The sequence below is a fragment of the Pseudophryne corroboree genome, chromosome 1, assembly GCF_028390025.1.
Source record: "Pseudophryne corroboree isolate aPseCor3 chromosome 1, aPseCor3.hap2, whole genome shotgun sequence".
NCBI classification, from domain to species: Eukaryota; Metazoa; Chordata; class Amphibia; order Anura; family Myobatrachidae; genus Pseudophryne; species Pseudophryne corroboree.
In genome coordinates, this window is record NC_086444.1 from 383,070,006 (window position 1) to 383,087,746 (window position 17,741).

General features: G+C 45.2%; 1 long non-coding RNA gene across 2 annotated transcripts in view; it reads right to left on the minus strand.

The window, feature by feature from the left end:
• Positions 1–9,084: 9,084 nt before the first annotated feature.
• LOC134886889 (uncharacterized) overlaps positions 9,085–17,741 on the minus strand; it is a 133,371-nt gene continuing 124,714 nt past the window's right edge. For both annotated transcript variants that reach the window (XR_010170983.1, XR_010170978.1), the window contains one exon: positions 9,085–9,703. This is a non-coding gene — a long non-coding RNA (uncharacterized LOC134886889). The remainder of the gene's footprint in view (positions 9,704–17,741) is intronic.

Genomic DNA, 17,741 nt, shown 5'->3' on the forward strand with positions numbered 1-17,741 from the left:
TACAGTGGCAGGAGTATGCTCTCATATCTTGTCTCAATTCCCCTTTTAATGCATGCTAAGACCTTATTTGCCTTTGTTGCTGCAGATTGACATAGAGGCTAATTCAGACCTGATCGGTGCTGTGCGTGTTCGCACAGCAGTGATCAGGCCTGAACTGCACATGCACCGGTGCTGCAGTCGCTGGATGGGTGGGTGGGGGCAGGATGGCGGCATTAGGCCGCCGTTTAAGGGGTGCGGTCCGGCCAACGCAAGCATGGCTTGACCGTGCCGGGGGCGGGCTGCGGCGGCTGCGTAACATCACACGCAGCCGCCGTGACCCAGGCAGCGATGAGTAGCTCCCTACCAGCGCGCAGGAGCTGCGCTGGCCAGGAGCTACTCCTGAAGTACAAAAGCATCGCCACTGTGCGATGCTTTTGCACTTCTGCGATGGGGCAGGGACTGACATGCGGGGTGGGCTAGCCCTGTGCTGGGTCCCCCCCAAATGTCAATGTGCCTGATCGTAGCTGTGCTAAATTTAGCACAGCTATGATCAACTCTGAATCACCCCCATTGTGTGTTGCTGCTAAATCTACTACCAATGAGCATCCCCAAATCCTTTTCTAATACAGTTTCTCCTATTTTTCCCCCATTGATGAAATGGTGAATTGGTAGGTTTGCCTGTTTATTCTTAGTCCCTAACGTGTATAACTTTACATTTTTCCACATTAAACCTCATACACCATTTCATTGCCTAAACTTCCAGTTTAAATAAATCGCTCTGAAGAGACTCTACATCCACATCTGACTTGATTACCCTACATATTTTAGTATCGTCTGCAAAAATTGACACTGTGCTTTCTAGCCCTACTTCTAAATCATTAATAAATATATTAAACAATAGTGGCCCCAGCACATAACCCTGCGGTATTCCACTAATTACTTTAGCCCAAGTGGAAAACATCTAGAGATCTCTGAAAACCAACCCTTTACCCCCCCCCCCCCCCTCCAAACTTCCCAACCCGAGCACGGATCCGAGCCCAGATCCCATCAGACTCGGAAACCAGAACGAGGCAAAACGTCATCATCCCGCTGTCGGATTCTTGCGGGTTTTGCATTCCATATAAGGAGCCGCGCATCATCGCCATTTTCACTCCAGTCCTGGAGAGTGTAGCGAGAGGACGTGTCTCTCTCCTGCGTGTCTGTCTATGTGGGAAAGTGGTTTGGCGACCTGCTCTGTCTTATGTGTCATTCCAGTGCTGTCTTGTGCTGCATCAGTCCAGTGGTGGTGTCTTGTGCTGCATCAGTCCAGTCACAGTGGTGGTGTCATCTGCTGCCATATGTCCAGTGCTGCTGTAGAAGTCCAGTCCAGTGGTGCTGTGTTGTGCTGCATCAGTCCAGTGGTGGTGTCTTGTGCTGCATCAGTCCAGTCACAGTGGTGGTGTCCTCTGCTGCCATATGTCCAGTGCTGCTGTATAAGTCCAGTCCATTGCAGTGGTGCTGTGTTGTCCTGCATCAGTCCAGTGGTGGTGTCCCTGTGCTGCCATAAGTCCAGTGGTGCTACCATATAAGTCCAGTGATACTGCCGTATAAGTCCAGTGGTGTTGCCATATAAGTCCAGTCCAGTGGTACTGCCATATAAGTCCAGTGGTACTGCCGTATATGTCCATTGGTAATGCCGTATAAGTCCAGTGGTAATGCAGTATATGTCCAGTGGTACTGCCGTATAAGTCCAGTGATCCTGCCATATACTGTATGTCCAAGGACACTGCCGTAATGTCCAGTTGTACTGCCGTATAAGTCCAGTGGTACTGCCGTATAAGTCCAATGATACTGCCGTATAAGTCCAGTGCTACTGCCGTATAAGTCCAGTGCTACTGCCGTATAAGTCCAGTGCTACTGCCGTATAAGTCCAGTGGTACTGCTATATAAGTTCAGTAATACTGCCGTATAAGTACAGTTATACTGCCGTATAAGCCCGGTGGTACTGCTGTATAAGTCCAGTGGTACTGCCGTATAAGTCCAGTCCAGTGGTGCAGCCATATAAGTTCAGGGGTACTGCCATATAAGTCCAGTGGTGCTGTCCTGTGCTGTATATTATTTACTCCAAATAAAGTGGTTATTAATATTTAATCCAAATAATTTTTACAGGGTTTGCCCTGTTTGGTTTAGGGGTACGCTCTTCTGTGCCGCATATTGTTATCTAACTCTGTCCAAATAAAAGGGTTATTAGTATCCAAATTATTTTCACAGGCTTTGCTGTGTGTGTGGTTTAGGGGTACACTGTCTTGTGCCACCAATATTGTGCGTGTATTACATCTGGGCAAATTCCAACACATCCCATGTTTTGCACATGCAATTAATTTGGTGGCGCAGAATTTTTTGAGAAATGATAGGGACGTGCAGGAGATGCTGTTGGTGGCCCGAAAAATTGCTGCCCACTTTCGACATTCAGCCTCTGCGTGCCACTCCTAGATGGGCCTGGTGTTTGTGCCACACACTTGTGTCGCTTAGCTTAGCTGTCCAGCGACCTTGGTGAACCTCTTTTTTCTTTGCATCATATGCTGTTTGGGGACTAGTTATTTTAAGTGCCGTCCTGTCTGGCACTGCATTGCCACTCCTAGATGGGCCAGGTGTTTGTGCCTCACACTTGCGTCACTGAGCTTAGTCATACAGCTACCTCATTGCATCTCTATTACTTCTTTGCATGATGTGCCGTTTGGGGCCTAGTTTTTGAAAAGTGCCATCCTGTCTGCCACTTCTAGATGGGCCAGGTGTTTGTGGCGCACACTTGTGTCGCTTAGCTTAGCCATCCAGCTACCTCATTACACCACTTTTACTTCTTTGCATGATGTGCCGTTTGGGCCTAGTTTTTGAAAAGTGCCATCCTGTCTGACACTGCAGTGCCACTCCTAGATGGGTCAGGTGTTTGTGGCGCACATTTGTGTTGCTTAGCTTAGCCATCCAGCTACCTCATTGCACCTCTTTTTCTTCTTTGCATGATGTTCTGTTTGGGGCCTATTTTTAAAATCTGCCATCCTGTCTGCCACTGCAGTGCCACTCCTAGATGGGTCAGGTGATTGTGCCACCAACTTGTGTCGCTTAGCAAAGTCATCCAGCTACCTTGGTGCAACCGTTTGGCCTAAAAACAATATTGTGAGGTGTTCAGAATAGACTGGAAATGAGTGGAAATGAATGTTATTGAGGTTAATAATACCGCAGGATTACCCCCAAATTCTGTGATTTTAGTTGTTATGTTTTTTTCAAAAATCATCCAGATCCGGAACCAAAGCCAAAATCCGAAAGGGTGGTTTTGGCAAAACCAAACCAGATCCAAAACATAAGCAAGGATCCATATCCAAAACCAAAACACAAAACATCAAAAGTGCCCGCCGCACATCTCTAAAACCATCCCATTAATCACCACTCGCTGTTCCCTGTTATCAAGCCAATTACTCACCTCTGTACAAATAGTGTCTCCTATACCGAGCTCCCTTAATTTGAAAATCAGCCTCCTGTGTGGAACTGTGTCGAAAGCTTTTGCAAAATCCAGATAAACCACATCTATTGCGTTGCCCTTGCCCTTGCCCTTGTCCAGATTGTCACTCACTCTCATAAAAGCTAATCAGATAGTTTGGCATGACCTATTTCTCACAAAACCATGTTGTTTCTTATTAATAGCATGGGTGTTCTCCAAGTAGTCCTGTATGCTGTCCCTTAGTATACTCTCCAATAGTTTTCCCACTATTGATGTCAGACTAATGGGTCTACAGTTACCAGGATGAAGTTTAATACATTTTTAAATATGGGCACTACATCCGCTATACGCCAGTCCTTTGGTACCATGCCTGATCTAAGTGACTCAGTAAAAATCAGATACAGTCGCCTTGATATTTCAGCATTTAGCTCCATCAGAACCCTAGGATGTAGGCCATCTGGGCCAGGGGATTTATTAGTGTTAATTTTTTTTACTCGTTCACGGACTACTTCATCAGTCAGATAGGTATTAAATAGTGGGCCTTTATCAATACTATTGCTATTTTTACTCACTAATCCCAAAATCTGGTCTTCTCTAGTAAACATTGATGAGAAAAATTTGTTCAATATTTCAGCTTTTTCTTTGTCGTCATTTATCAGGAATTCCAGTTTTTTTAATTGCCCTATATTCTCTCTTCTTCTTTTTTTTTGAGCCTCTTACCATTTATGTATTTATAGAATTTTTAGGGTTAGTTCTACTCTCTTTAGCGATCTGTTTTTTGTTTTCTATTTTAGTTGCTCTGATTTATTTTTTGCATATTTTGTTACATTCCTTGTAGTACTGGAATAACTCCACCTTGCAGTCTGATTTAAAACCTTTTAATGCTCGACTCTTTTTTATCCATTTCTTCCTTAACTTTTTTGTTTTACAACATATACCACCTTCTCATTTAATAGCCCTGTCTCTCCTAAAAAGAGTATATCCGTCCAAGTTAGTTACCCAATTGTGGGCGTCATCCCACCATGTCTCCGTGATACCTTTAATATCGTATTGTTCCTTCATTCCAAGCATTTCTAGTTCCCCCATTTTGCCTGAAAGGCTCTTTGCATTTGTAAGCATACATTTTACTTTAGTGATACCCTTATCAATTTGTCTATTCATTGGTATAGTACGTCTATTCATTGGTATAGTATATATACCGATTGTGGAATTTATTTTTTCCCTGTGGTGGCTGAGGTCTGTTGGTTCAGGGTCAAAAACTGGGGTGTAAGGTAGTCTGTTCCTGTGAGGTCACGCCCATTTAATGAGACCACGCCCAATTTAGCGAGGCCACGCCCCTCATCTGTGGACGTCATAGGCTTAAGCACCCCCCTGCAAAAACATAAATCGGCACTTCTGCCGAAGGTGCTGGGGGGAAGCCAGCTCACAGGATAGTCTGGTGGTCAATGATTGGTGAGCTAACAGCTTGATTGACAAGCGAAGCCCCACCCCCTGCATGTGTTGTGGTGTTACCCCGGCAGTGAACAGCCAGCTCAGGATGATGGTGCTAGTGGCGCTCTGGATGGGGGGCCCGGGAATCAGGGTAAGTTTAGTGCAGTCAAGCACTGCTGGGCGGTGGGAGTGCTGTGCATTACATACATGTATCACAATGCAATTCATACACGTATCCTCATCAGCGAGCTGCTACTTGCATAGTGATGTGCATCTCCACTTGTGTATGCTGAGTGTCCATAAGAATGCACACACCCTTACAGTCACATGCAGATGTGTGCAACAGTGCATGCATACCTAATTATAGCTAGTGTGTGTGTACTGTATATATATATATGTGTGTCTGTATGCACAGTATGTGTGTGTGTGTGAATGCACACCTTCGGCTGCTTCTGTGTGATGTAATAACCTGGGCACTGATGACAGAAAGTGACTTGTCTGCAGTTGCATATGGTGTGCAACATCTCAGGGAACTGCACTCAGTGGTGGATCCACTAGGAAACGATAAGGACGATCTCTGTGCCCCCCCATACCGTTAACATGGTGTCAACGTTTTTACTAGATATGATGTTCTCTGGGCAGGACGGGTGAGCTGTGCCTATGACCAGCTGGCTCTTCTTCCCAAATCCCGGTACTGACTTTAAGGTGTTGGCATCCCCTGCACACTGCCCGCTGTCAAATTATCTATAGTTATTTTGCGGCACCGGAGAGCACGATAGAGGACTGGGTGGGAGCATCGCAGGATAATGAGCAGGAAAGGGGGAGCACAGAGCACACATTGGGGGTCATTCAGACCTGATCTCACGCTACATTTTTTGCAGCGCTACGATCAGGTCAGAACTGCTCATGCATGTGCACCGCAATGCGCAGGAAGATTGACAGGAAGAGGTCGTTTGTGGGTGTCAACTGACCGTTTCTAATGAGTGTCCGAAGAAACGCCGGCGTGTCCGGCCATTTTAAGGGAGGGTTACTGACGTCAGCTCCAGGCAGGATCATCGCATCGGCTGAGTAAGTCCTGAGCTGTGCAGAGACTGCACCCCTGCAGAGCGATTACCCCCTCCCCCTGTAGGCGGCGACTACCTGGTCGCAGCAGTGCAAAAAACGCCTGCTTGTGACCAGATCTGAATTAGGCCCATTGTGAGCTGATTTTTCCAATTACCGGTACATACTACTCACTAATCCACCACTGTATACAGTGGTGGATTGGTCAGTACATTGTAGGGAAAACTGATTGCAAAGAATTGCTTGTAGTGCCTCTCACACTGTCATGGTAATATACTTACCTTAAAAGAAAAATAACAGACATCATGTACAATGCTTTCTGCATCTTTTACACAAAGTAAGTGCAGTACTACACGAGTAACGAGTAGAGAGAAGAAGAGCTAGAATGAATGTGTGTGTGTGTGTGTGTGTGTGTGTGTGTACGGGTAGGGGTAGCTGCCTTTGTCGTCAGTCCCGGGCCCCAAGTTGTCCACTCTCCCTGACCCTACTACTATCACTGGAGTCAGAATATACAGTATGTGAAGGCAGCCACTGTAGCAGACTCAATACATCAGGATCTATTCATCAGAGCTACACATTCTGTTCAGCGCTACTAAATAGAACTAGACAAATGAAGTACTCAAGTACTACAGCTGCTTGTACATTCCAGCCCTGTACCTGACGGCATGTAAAGGGAGATCTAGGGGAGGATAGTCTCATTTGCTGTGTGACATAACATAAAGCGGTGCCATAATATTTTCTAAGAGAAGTCTAAAATATTTTTAATCTAAATTTAGGCTATTAGAAGGTATTACACACCCTCCTTATATCAAGAAAACAATTGCTCCTTTGCTCAGTATACAGTACTATGGGGGCTATTCAGAGTTGTTAGCAAGCCGAAAAAGTTAGCAATTGGGCAAAACCATGTTGCAGTGCAGGTGAGGCAGATATAACATGTGCAGAAAGACATAGATTTGGGTGGGGTGTGATCAAATTGAAATCTAAATTGTAGTGTAAAAATAAAGCAGCCAGTATTTGCCATGCACAGAAACAAAATAACCCACCCTAATCTAAATCTGCACATGTTACATCTGTCCCACCTGCAGTGCACATGGGCCCTCATTCCTAGTTGATAGCTCACTGCTGTTTTACACAGCACAGCGATCAGATTACTATTGCGCATGTGTATGCACCGCAATGCGCACGCACGTCGTACGGGTACAAACAGCATCATTGCTGTGCAATGCTGCTAGCGACAAATCCATTCGCACAACCGTTCGCAAGGAGATTGACAGGAAGAGGGCATTTATGGGTGTCAACTGACCGTTTTCTGGGAGTGCTAGGGAAAACCCAGGCGTGTCCAGGCGTTTGCAGGGCGGGTGTCTGACGTCAATTCCGGGACCGGACAGGCTGAAGTGATCACAAGGTCTGAGTAAGTCCAGAGCTACTCAGAAACTGCAAAAAACTTTTTCGGCCCGCTCGGCTGCACAAAATACACTCCCCTAGAGGCAGCGACTATCTGATCGCTGCTCTGCAAAAATTAGCTAGCGAGCGATCAACTCGGAATGAGGGCCTTGGTTTTTCCCAATTGCTAACTCTTTTTGTTTGCTAACAACTCTGAATAACTCCCTATGTGTTGTAGTGCATGTACACATTTCCCATGATAACTATGTACTATTTTTATAGCCTGTATTTGCTTATATGCATTTTCCAACTCTGAATAGACACATCCTTTGTCTTTAGTTGCATTAAGAGATATCTTATTAATCAAACAGAAGTTTAAAAATGGATATTCGTGGATTTGAGCTATTAAATCCGTAAATTGCCTTGGGTATGTTCTGATTTTAGGCCCAGTATCGAAAATGTCTGATTTTCCATTTGTGCATTAAAGTATACCAGCCTGGTGCCAAAGAAGGGAAAACTAAGAGCGTAAAATAGCCACATTTGCAAAGACCTCCATGTTAGCAGCTATCTCTAAAGGGACACTGTGGCGCCAGTGAGATCATTTTGGTGGTCTGTGTTCAGGTTTGCTAGCGATATAGAGGTCTGATGTTTCAGTGAACTGACGTTAACAGCTGGCTCAATGTAGCAGTGTTATTAAACCTCATGCTTGTAGAGTCATCTGAAGAAATAAGACATTCACAAAACCATGAACACTGCTTTAGTCACCCCATCACAACTCTGAGACAGAACATAAAAGGAATATGATATAGGATAATAAACATAATTAATGCAGGTGCAAAAAACACAGATGAGTGTAGGTTTTCATTTTGCGATAATGGGCCTATTTTCCACCTCACACACATACAGTAGCTACACAGTAAAACATTCTGTCTATGACTGAAAGGAACGACGATCTGACTGGAAAGGGTGGAAATGTCACTGTAAAGCCACCCATCTTACACTAAAGACAAGTGTTTCATTTTCTCCTAAAATAGCACTCAGTTTAGTTTCACTGACGGCGTAAAGTAATCATGAGAGCAAGACTGTGGTAATATAGACTAGGGTCATAATATGTGTTTCAGTTGTCTGATTACATTGATTTAAATGAACCTACAAAAGCTTCCTTATTAAATACACCCTTTCCACTTCTTAAATCTCAAAATAAAAACACATTTTTGCATGATATTGATATACCTAGCTCACATTCAGCAAGGAACATATATCTGCCTACAGTAGGTCTTCCATTAGCTGATACATACTTATACACCCCAACAGATGATGTCATTTGAACAACAAAATTCATCTGCCTGGATACATTTGAGAAGAAACATGCACACGTGACACTGGCATCCTGTGAGATGTGTGTTTTGTACTTCTGGAAATAATTCCACATAAACTGAACATGTATGAAAATCACTTCTTTCACCTGTGACACTGGAAAGCTAGTTACACAAGCTAAAGGTATGGGATGTAGTCAGGATGCTGGCGGTTGGGATTCCAGCAGTCGGAATCCGGACACCGGAACTCCTACACTGGACAAAATGCAAGTATGCGAGGACAGTCGGTGGTAGTCTGGATTGTCTCCATCGGGATGCAGCAGTCGGTCTTCTGACCACTGGCATCCCGAACGCTGGCATATCATATCACACCCAAAGGTAAGTGTTCAAAGCGATTGGACACCGACAGCAAATAGATCAATGAGATTTTATTGACATCAGTAATTTGTAGGTCTACCACGTGTAGTGATTACTGCAGACACCCTTCTTGGTAAACTGTCCACAAGTTCCTAGACAACAGCAGGCGGTATAAAAAAAAGGTTGTTGTGAATCCCTAGCAAATGGCGCAGAAAAAAAGCAGCCCGTAGGCCGGTTCACCACACCTGAACCTCACCAAAAAGTTCAAATACCACAATTTTTGAATACAAATGTGTGGGACACCAGAATAACAGGCGCTTAAGAGATTTAAATATCGAAATATACTTAGTAAAACGTCCCTGGAATGTGCGGGAAAGGTAGAGCTTCCAATTATCGTGTCGAAGGGCGTATTTTCCTTCTCTGAAGCAATTCTCAGCTGAGAGTGTGGACCTTCTATTATACCATTTAGGTATGAATTGCTTTATATTATATTATATTTTTCATTCAAAACAGCAGGCGGTATCTTTTGCCATTCCACCTTAAGCACAATGACCATCTGCGACACTGAAGGTCGAGTCAGTTTAGAGCACGCCTTTGCTTGAACTCGTCCCAGAGGTTCTCAGTGGGATTAAGATCTGGACTCTGAGCTGGCCACTCCATCCAGGTTTCGGAACTGTCTGTTTACCAGTCCAGTATTGCCCTGTAAACATGAAAGGTGTCATTGTTGTCCTGATAAAAACATTTGTAATTTCTATAGAACTGCAACAATATAGGGAGCACAATTATCGAGAACATCTCTACACTTTTCAGAGTTAATATGATCATGCATTACAACTAGTAGACCGATGCCACCCAGGGCCAGATTAACAATGGGGCGGATGGAGCTGCAGCTCCAGGCCACCCATTGAAAATAGGCCCAGAGCCCGCAGCAGTGAAACCCCATATCTGCCGGCATTGCAATGAGTCACAGTGACTCATTGTATGCCGCAGTTACTGCCAGCACCTTGTCCGACGCCAGAGACAGTGCCCTAGTCTGTGTATACATAGAAATCCCAGCTCAAGTGGGAGGAGGGGCTGCTCTCCCCCCACAGGAGTAGCGGTGCTGCTGTCTCTGTGCTCACTACCCAGTGACGCGAGTCTGCCCAGCCAGGGTGGAGGAGGAGCCAATCTACTCACAACTCCTTTCCCCCAGATTTATTGAAGCTGAAGAGGACGGCCCGGCCGGATGAGGAGGAGGGGCCTCTCTCAGCTCCTCCCCTTTCCCACTAGGGCACAAGGAGCAGGCACCGCATGAGCATCGCAACCAATGGCAGGCTGCCTTCGGGGGGCAGGATGACAGTTGCCCCCCGGTCCAGTACTAAAGAAGCAGTTTAGGGCCCAGACACACAGCAGCGTGGTCACAGGGGGCGGGGTTTCGGTCGGGGGCGGAGCCATCCGGATCACAGTATGCTAATGCTGCTGGCATTAAGGCTGTACAGAGGCTGCAGCTGTGGCTGGATGGTGTAGACTGTGAGTGTGTGGTGATTATAGCATGCTGTAGCCTCTCACTGCTGTCACTGTGCTGCAGCTGCTGTTCTCCAGGATTAGCTGGACAGCTAATTCTGTAGCTAACCACTCCCCTGGGACCAGCCACCAATGCTCCGAGCTCCTTTTCAGGCTGGTACCTCCCCTATTCTGTTTTCCATCCTCCAGTCTCCTCCCTATTCTGTGTCATCCCAGTGCCTCCTGAGTCATGACTTCTTTTCCCTCCACTGCTTCTATAAAGTGCAGAAACCAGGCAAGTGGATTGTGGCGGGGACATGAAGGTTACAAGGAAAAAAATAGTTTATTATTATTAATGTAGCAGTCAGCGGCACTCACGGTAGTGGAAATAAATACAGCAGTCTGGTCTGCAGTGTCGACGCCGCAGACCAGACTGCTGTCTTTATTTCCACTACCGTGAGTGGCCGCCGGCTGCTACATTTGTATTTGTTAAGGTCCACACCTGGAGGGCACCGGTAATAGTGATATGTATCCATTGGAGTGGAGTGCTGTTGACTGAGTTTATTATTTTTATATATGTATATACAGAAATATAAAATCCCTTCCTCTCCCACTCTATCCCATTCCACACTTTGTAATTCAACCGCCCGGGAATGGTCAGTACACCGTCAGTTGAAACACCGACGCCGGAATCCTGACACTGCTTAGAACGCTGGGGCCGGCATCCCAACTGGGATCACGATTCCGGCACCAACATCTCGACAGCCAGGATCCCCAATGACTGACTGCCAGACAGCCAGAAAGGTAAACCAGCGGGGAGCATTTGGGGGGGGGGGGGGGGTTGTTGGGGAGGTCAGGTTTAGGCTGTAGTGGGGGGGTTAAGTATAGGCATCACCAGGGAGGGGTAGGGTTAGGCTCCAGGCTGGGGAGGGTTAGGTTTAGACTGTGGGAACAGAGGGTTAGAGTTAGGGGAGCATTGGGGAAAGGTCGACCTAGAACATGTCGACCTAGAGACCCTGTCGACCTAGTTACTGTCGACCAATAGAGGTCGACCTAGATAGTGTCGACCTAGTTACTGACGACCTAGAGACCGGATCCCATACTTACCTTCCCCTGTCCGGATCCCCATCAAAGGGAATGGCGCGGTCGGTATTCTGACCCCTGGCATTTCAAACCCAACCCCTCCACATTAGATACTATCGCTCCAAGGGGGTTAAACGAGAACATTAATTCTAGATGCTTTCTGTGATGAGATTTATAAGGGAATCCTGACCAAGTAGCTTGTTATTTATGTAACATTTATAGTTTTTATTTTATTTTTTAGATTGTGTCATTTTGCGTTAGTGACATAGTAGTGCAGCAGATTGGGATTCGTTATGTTATATCATTGGACGGGATGCCATTGGTCAGAATACTGACAGCGGCATCCCAAACATCAGAATGCCTTCAGCCCCTAGAAAGTACTTCAACCCTCCCCTGCCCCTATCCTAGCCCTCCCTTGTGGGTGCCTAACCCTAACCCTCCCCGCTGGTGCCTAACCCTAACCCTCCCTGCTTGTGCCTAACCCTACCATCCCCGCTGCCTAACCTATCCCTCCCTGCTTGGTGCCTAACCCTAACCTCCTCTTACAAGTGCCTAAACCTAACCCCCCCCTCCCCGGTACCTAACCATAACCTTACTGTACCTGCACCCTAACCCTTACCCCCTTCTAATGCCTAAACCAAACCCTCCCTCCTCCGCGGCAGAACATGATCGAGCCCCACTAAAAGTACGTTCAAGATTTTGATGCCATGATCCCGAGCTCCTTCGGGATTTTGATACCGGCATTATGTTGCCGTTCAGGATTCCGGCCTCTGTATTTTAGCCACCGAGATTCCATGCGGCACCATTTTAACTACATCCTGCAGACTATATATGTTTACACTTATTGTATTGTGCACACTGCACTTCACAGTGTTACTTACTCTCTGAGCAGCTGGATGTGAGTTTAACAGTTATTATTAGATGTGTGTAGTGAGGAGGAGCAATGGTGCTGGTACGCTCACCCGCACCGGAAGTGCGGGTGAGCATGCGCATTACGGTGAAACGCATGACGTTCCGGTGAGCATGTGCAGTACGATGGAATACACGCATGGACCCCCGGCTGCCAGGTGTATGATCTGATTAGATAGAGATGGCTTAAGTGGTGTTCTGCGCGCAAGTCACTGTTTTACAGACTTCTGATGCATGGCTCATTAACACTCTGTTGCATGTCTCTAGCAGCCCAGGAGGGGACCGAGGTTGACAAACTAAGTATAAGGATGAGATGGCATTGATTTGCATATTGGTTTTATGGTTGCCATGATAATTATTGGATCTCAGAAGCTTGCAATTTCTTTTACTGGGTGGTGATGAAGGCAAGCTGATTCATTAAATATGTAATTTTGTGTAAAGCAACTTTTGGAGAGTGCCCTCTTGATTGAATCCGTTCTGCGGCTGCACTTGGACTGTGTTGGCGTTTTTGAGTGAGCATTTTGAAGGCTGTAAATGAATGACGAGTGCATCTTTTTTTACACAAACACACACACACACACACACACACACACACACATACACATGGGAAGCAGTTAGTTTCCCGGCTGACGTGAACGTGGCGGTCAGGATACTCGCCACCAGGCCTGAAGCGCGACAAGCCCATGAGGGGATGACCTCCATGCCACACCCATAGCACAGGCCACACCCCCTATTTTGACCACCCCCACCGCAGCACTTGTCACACCTCGTATCAAGGCACACCATAGGCCCTTTGTAAATTTCAGCTCCAGGCCCATGTGGACCTTAATCTGGCACTGATGCCACCACCTCCATGCTTTACTGTAGGTACTGTACAATCTGGCATCAGACGTTCTGCAGGCAGTGGCCAAACCCAAATACAGTATGTCCTTCTGATCTGAAAAGTGAAATCCTGGTTCGTCACTCAATAACTCTTGACACCATTGTTCCACTGTCCAGTTTTTGTGCTCTTTACACCATAGTAAGCACTGGGCTGCATTCTTCTTTGTGATTAGAGCTTTATGAGCAGCTACTTGCCCATAATATCCAAGTGCATGGGCCTCCCTACAAAGTGTTCTTGTCAAAACTGGCACTTTAGTGGCCATTTGGAACTCGTGTGCAATAATATGCATGGGATGACCCCTTTTCTTTCGCAGCTTCCTGGTTAGCCCGTGCCTGGGTTGCAGTTTTGGAGGTCTTCCAGTGTGAGGTACATTCCTGCAATGACGGTGGTTCTTCCACGCATTAATGACAAAAGACACAGTGGATTTAGGAACCTTCCTAACATCCTCAATGCTCCTCACATGATCTCCTTTTCAAACTCGGTGAGCTCCTTCCAGCAAGCCATTTCATTAGCAAATGATCTAATCCGTGCACTCTACCCATTTAATCCGTGCACTCTACCCATTTTATACCTCCTTGAACATGTGTCTGCTGCAGGAGCACACCATTTCACTTGCGCAGGGGTATTCAATCACTTTTTGTCTACACATTTGAATTTTCTCAGGTATATTCTTTTTTACATAGACTTTGATCTAAATTCTTACTATTTTCAGATTATTTACTTACTGCTTATTTGTATATTATGACACCTAATGCATCAATGTTTATAAGCCTTCTCAGGGGTGTAGCTAAAACTTTGTGGGCCTCTTAGCAACATTTTGAAGGGGCCCCATCTCAGTGTTTCAAGAAAGTCACCTCTCTGCAGGAGGTGTTAATTTTATGCCCCATAATTGTGTCCTAGTCCACGTTGTACATTATAATGCCCTCCAGGTCATTTTATACCACATTACAATTAGCTGGTCCGGGGTCACAACTAGATATATTGTAGACCCCAAAAGTTTGTAAGGGCCTCTATGTACCACCTAATAGTGAAAAATGTATATAACACATGTACAGTAACTTTTGTTGGCAGAGTGTTTTAGTTTTCGGATAGGGATATTAGTCCACACAACGGCACTTAACCAGAATGATTGGTTTATTCATGTAACTAAGATAACAGCTTGTAATATACAGAAGATGTTCTGCAGCAGCAGGAACTCACAGTATATATGTAATGCAGTATAGTGGTGACACAGCGCTTCAGTACACAAAGAATGTGGCTGTATACACACAGGGTGCAGCTGCGGGGTAGACAAGGTTACACACTATGGAGAGCAGAAGCCACATGTCCATGCCATTTGTCTCTCCCAGGAAAAAGTCTCTCAGACTGTGCACTAAGCACCTCCTCCTGCACTGAGCTAACACTAGGAGGGAAAACACTAGAGCAGTGAAGTAGCCCATAGTGCTGGGAATGGAGACATACAGCAAAGTGAGCCACTGTCAAACCCCCCCCCCCCCCCTTGCTCAAGGCTGTCTCCAGTTACATACATTTGCATAACCCTTTATAAAAAACATTTCTCAATAAAGTTTCCCTGTAACCAAAAACACATTAATAAAGCATGGTAAGCAAACAGTAAAACAAATCAACATTTCTCAAAAGTATTCCAGTCCACATTTTGTCATGAACATACTCAGAAAGTGTGATGACAGTCCCTTTGTCAACATATCAGCAGCATTGCTCTCGCTTGCTAGGTAATCCACATTGACAAACTTGTTTTCCATTAACTCACGGATAAAGTGATGTCTAATGGCAATGTGTTTGGATCGTCTATAATGTTTGGTGCTGAAAGACAAATCAATTGCTCCCTTGTTATCACACACAATGTTGATAGTCTCACTGTGATAAAGAAGTTTAAGCTCACATAAAGTTTCCTTCATCCATAAAGCTTCTTTTGCAGTTTCTGTAACTGCCATGTACTCTTCCTTAGTGGTGGATAGGGCAACAGTGGGTTGCTTTCTTCTCGCCCAGCTGATGGCTGCGCCTGACAAAATGAGCAGGTATCCCATATAAGAATGATGGTCATCCTCATCTGATCCCCAATCGGCATCAGAGTTGAACTTTCTGATTTTGTAAATATCAACTTTAATGAGCTTGTACCTTTCAGGTATCTCAAGATTCTTTTGACTGCAATCCAGTGTTGTATCTCAGGGTTAATTGCAAACTGGCTTACCCGGCTCACTGCATGTGTGATGTCGGGGCGAGTCCCAATACTTGCATACATTAAGCTACCAAGAGCATTTTGATAAGGTACCTCCCTCATTTCTGGTGACATGGCCTTTGCCATCTTTATGCTTTTGTCAATAGGAGTGCTCACTGGTTTTGCATCAGACATTCCATACTTGCGTAGTATTGCTACAATATATGTCTGTTGATCAATTGTAACAGTCCCATCTTTCAGGTTTTGTACAATTCTCGTGCATAACAAATGATTTGTAGGGCCTAAATCCTTTAGCTTGAATCTTTGTTTCTCAATTAACACTCCATTCAGGAATGCAGAATCAAAGTCTAACTGGTATAACAATAAATCATGAAGTGTAGCAATGGCAATGACTAACCTCAAGGTGCTGTACCTTGTGACAGGTGAAAAGATCTCTCCATAGTCGATCCCAGATTTTTGTGTGTTTCCTTTAGTAACAAGGCAGGCTTTATAATGAGCAATAGTCCCATCCGCATTCAGCTTTCTGCAAAAGACCCACTTGTTCTTGATTGTCTTATGGTTATTCGGCCTGTCAACTACAGTCCATGCACGGTTATCATCCAGAGCTGACAGCTCTGTGTCTATTGCTCACTTCCATTCTTTCCAGTCGCTACTTGATTTTGCTTCCTGTATATTTTGGGGTTCACAGTAAGCTATATTTGCATATTCTTCACTGAATCTTTTGAATGGAATAACTTTATTTCTTCTCATGGAACTCTTGTTTCCTGATTGGGTATCCGCATTAACTCTTTCAGGTTCAGACACGCTATCCGCTGCCTGTACATCCAGCGATACATATTGTTGCTGTGATTCTTGTTCCACTGTTCCAGTGATTGGTGCTGTCTCATGGAACACCACATCTCTAGACTTTAGAAGACATTTGTTTGTAATGTCCCAAAACCTGTATCCTTTGCTTTCTTCACAGACTCTTAGCATAATACATTCCACTTACTTTGGATCTAATTTCTGTCTTTTCTCCTTAGGTACATGTGCATAAGCTTTACCGCCGAAGACACAGAGATGATTGACTGCTGGCTTTTTCTTGTACCACGCCTCCAGTGGCGTTTTAACTTTTACAGCTACTGTGGGCGCATGGTTTTTAAGATATACTGCAGTAGACACTGCTTCCACCCAAAAACTTTTCTCCAGACCTGCGTCACTCAACACAGTCCGTGCTCTCTCAACAATTGTACGATTTGCATGCTCACTTCTGGCGTGTAAGCAATTGTTAGTTGATGCTGTATGCCATATTATTTTCAGGAACTGTGCTTAAACTCTGTTGTCATACTCTCCGCCGTTGTCAGATCTCAAGACTTTTCATTTTAGACCCGTCTGAGTCTCCACCAGTTCTTGTATTCCACAATTTTATTGACAACTTCACTTTTAGCTTTCATGAAATACCCATGTGTCATCCTTGTATATAAAATACCTGTAGCCACTCATTGATTCCATCTCCATTGGACCACATACATCAGTATGCACTAGGGCTAGTGGTATTTCTGCTTTACTAGTAGACTTAGGAAATGGGGTATGAGTCTGGTTTCCTTTTATACAACTCTCACACACAGACACACAGGTCTCTCAGTATTACTCACAGTGATTCCAGTTGCCATTCCATCGAGTAGTTTCTGGACATTGTCATATCCCAGATGACCTAGGCACCTGTGCCATAGCTCCATCGACTGTTTTGAATCAGAGGCCGCCATTGCAGAACACTTGTTATGCACACCAGTGCCTGCAGGAAAGTACTGGTGTCAGAACTGTTATGCACTCCAGTGTCTGCAGGAATGTACTGGTGTTTGAACTGTTATGCAAAACAAATGGACTCACAGACAAACTGGGGAATATGACATAACGTACACAGAAGGTAATAGGGTAACAAAATACACACAAAGTGAACAGAGAAGCCCAGAGGCTAAGGAACTGGGTATCTCCCTTGTATTAGAACTGCACAGATGGAAAAAGCAAGATGTTGTGTTTTAATACGTAGAGAACCCGAAATGCTGTTGCTAAGGGCAACAGCAAAACCCTAAAGGGTTACCAACGGGTGTGGCAGTAAACTCCTTGGTCAGAGATGGAATGATAGACACAAGGAGAGTCTCCACAATCCTATTTCTCACTTGCAGTGCACAGGTTTTAGCTTAC